This window comes from Pyrus communis, chromosome 7 (assembly GCF_041283825.1).
Source record: "Pyrus communis isolate YQ-2024b chromosome 7, ASM4128382v1, whole genome shotgun sequence".
NCBI classification, from domain to species: Eukaryota; Viridiplantae; Streptophyta; class Magnoliopsida; order Rosales; family Rosaceae; genus Pyrus; species Pyrus communis.
Genome location: NC_142571.1, coordinates 6,536,713 through 6,540,054, shown reverse-complemented (window position 1 = coordinate 6,540,054; position 3,342 = coordinate 6,536,713). Strand labels below are relative to the sequence as shown.

At 46.4% G+C, this 3,342-nt stretch overlaps 1 pseudogene; it reads left to right on the top strand.

Annotated features, from left to right (window-relative positions):
• The first annotated feature begins 245 nt into the window (after nucleotides 1-245).
• Nucleotides 246-1,500, top strand: LOC148695537 (uncharacterized; annotated as a pseudogene).
• Nucleotides 1,501-3,342: the final 1,842 nt, after the last annotated feature.

Here is a 3,342-nt window from a genome sequence, read left to right as displayed (position 1 = left end):
TTGGATCCAAGTTTAATATGGTATCAGAGCACCGATCTTGGTGACTCTAGAAAGCTCATTCTGCTTCCGCCACAAACACAACCAGTCCATCTTCATTAAACACAGCCACCATGGGCGACGAAAGACCAACTGAGACGATACCCCATGTATCTGATCCTCTCATTCTGCATCATTCAGACTCACCAAGCCTTGTCTTAGTCTCACAACTTCTTGATGGACACAACTATGGACAGTGGAGCCATTCTATGCGAATCGCCCTCAGCGCCAAAAACAAACTAGGGTTCATTGATGGATCAATCAAGAATCCCGCAAGCACTGATGCCAAGTATCCAATTTGGCAGAGATGCAATGACATGGTCTTGTCATGAATTTGGCAATCCGTGCAGGGCAACATTGCCCACAGTATACTCTACTGCAAAACTGCATCAGCAGAATGGAGAGATCTTGAGGATCGTTTCTCGCAAGGAAACGATTCCAGGATCTATCAAATTCGACAAGAAATTTCCGAACACCGACAAGGACAGCTATCTATTTCAGATTATTACACAAAATTGAAAGCTCTCTGGGATGAACTAGCATCATATCATGGGCCCATTGCCTGTGAATGCGAAGGATCCAAGGCACATGCAGACAGGGAAGAAAAAGAGAAAGTCATGCAGTTCTTAATGGGTCTGAACGAGAGTTACTCAATCATACGAGGTTCTATCTTGATGATGAGCCCACTTCCAGATACACGACGAGTCCATGGATTGGTTCTTCAACATGAACGCCAATTGGATGTGGTAAATCGACGTGAACCTATCGCCCATGCAATGCAAACCAGTCATTCGACAGCACCAAAACGAGGCTATGGTGCCAACAACCCTAATTCACAGAAGATATTCAAATGCAGCTACTGTGACGGAGGACATCCAGTCGAACTTTGTTTTTTCCTTATTGGATTCCCTGAAGGACACAAATGGCACGGGAAGATTGTGCAACCCAGAAATAGACGTGCACCTCCAACTTCCAACAATGTTGAAGCATTACCGTCGCCAGCTACCAAAGCAACAACCTCCAACAAATTTGATGCAACGTTCACAACCGAGGAGTACAACCAACTCATGGCTCTCCTTCGCAATAAGAATGGTACCGATCTGCCCCTTGCACATGCAACAGGTATCTATACACCCAACTGCAATTTTGCACATTATGATCCAACATTGTATTGGATCGTGGATAGCGGGGCCACAGATCATGTTTCTCACTTATCACTCAGCCATAATCACACTAAAACCCAACATGATTTTGTTGGTTTACCAAATGGCGGATAGGCTGCGATTGAAACCATTGGGTCCATTAAATTGTCCCCCGAGATAACTCTTGATGGAGTTTTACATGTGCCACAATTTCATGTGAATTTGTTATCTGTGAGTAAGTTGACCTGGGCATTGAAGTGCATTGTGATATTTTACCCGGGTTTTTGCGTTGTGCAGGACATGGCTACGAAGAGGATGATTGGCCTGGGCAAGCAGTTTGATGGACTTTACTACCTCACTCCAACACAAAACCCTCATCTCCTGAACCATGTCAAACGTACCTCGGCACTTTGGCATCAACGTCTTGGGCACCCATCCTCGGCTCCCCTTCACTCTTTATCCCAAACTATCCCAGAAATTATCTTTAATTCTACACATGTTTGTGATGTTTGTCCTCTAGCAAAACAAACTCGTTCATCTTTTGTTTCCAGTTCAATAAAATCAGTTGCTCCTTTTGATTTGATCCACTGTGATATTTGGGGGCCACATAAAATCCATACACACTCTGGGGCATGCTACTTCCTCACCATTGTAGATGACTTTACCCGTTTCACATGGGTTCATCTTATGCGATTTAAATCAGATACACAAACCTTGTTGCACTCGTTCTTTTCTTGGGTCAAAACCCAGTTTCATCGTGACATTAAAACCCTTCGTGCGGACAATGGGGGAGAATTTGTATCTATGCGTTCGTTTTTAGACACTCATGGCACCCTTTTTCAACACACCTGTGCACACACTCCTCAACAAAACGGGGTAGTTGAACGCAAACATCGCCATCTTTTGAACGTTGCCCGTGCCTTACGATTTCAAGCTAACCTACCCTTAAAATTCTGGGGGGAGAGTATACAAACTGCATGTTACCTTATTAATCGCCTTCCAGCACCCTTACTTTCCCACAAATCTCCCTATGAACTCTTGCATGGGACACTACCTACATACTCTCATCTCCGGGTTTTTGGGTGTTTATGCTATGCCACCAACCTCACCCCCTCCCACAAATTTGATGCTCGTGCTCGTCGCTGCCTCTTCCTGGGTTATCCCCTTGGCCAAAAGGGCTACCGTGTTTATGACCTTGATAGCAAACGCGTTTTTTCCTCTCGTGATGTCATCTTTCATGAGTATATTTTCCCCCTTGCTACCTCACCACCAGAAAAAGACCTCGACTTCCCTGTCTTACCTATCCCTTATGACGATCCCACTCCTGCACTCCTCTCAACTCAACCCCTTCCAACTCCTGACCTCCCTCCCACTGCCGATATCATTCCTTCACCCCGAGACATACCTCCCTCGCCAGACATCCCTCCCTCGCCAGCATCTGCTTCCTCACCTTCGCAACCTCCTTCTCTTCGCCGCTCCGACCGCATTAAACACCCACCTGCCCATCTTCGTGACTACCAGACACATCATGCTGCTTTGCTTCAGCGCAGCGTCATCCCTTCCACCATGTCAGGCACCCGATATCCTCTTCAACGATATGTTTCTTACTCCCATCTCTCTCCTGCTCACTGCTCTTTTGTCCACAACATCTCTCACTTGGTTGAACCAGCCTCTTATGAGCAGGCTCGTCATGATCCTCACTGGCTTGCAGCCATAAACTCTGAGATTGAAGCCCTTGAAGCCAATCTCACCTGGACTATGGTTCCCATCCCTCCTCACCAACGACCCATTGGCTGTAAATGGGTCTTCAAAATCAAGTACCATTCCGATGGTACCATCGAACGCTACAAGGCTCGCCTTGTCGCTAAAGGGTTCACCCAGCGCGAAGGGATTGATTACAAAGAGACGTTTGCTCTAGTTGCTAAACTCATCACTGTCCGCTGTCTCTTAACTGTTGCTGCTGTTCGCAGCTGGTCTCTTCATCAAATGGATGTCCAAAATGCTTTCCTTCACGGTGCATTGCATGAAGAAGTCTATATGATACCGCCTCCTGGATATCGTCGACAGGGGGAGACCATGGTTTGTCGACTCCACAAATCGTTATACGGACTCAAGCAAGCTTCTCGCAGCTGGTTCCAACGTTTTTCATCTGCCATTCAAGAAA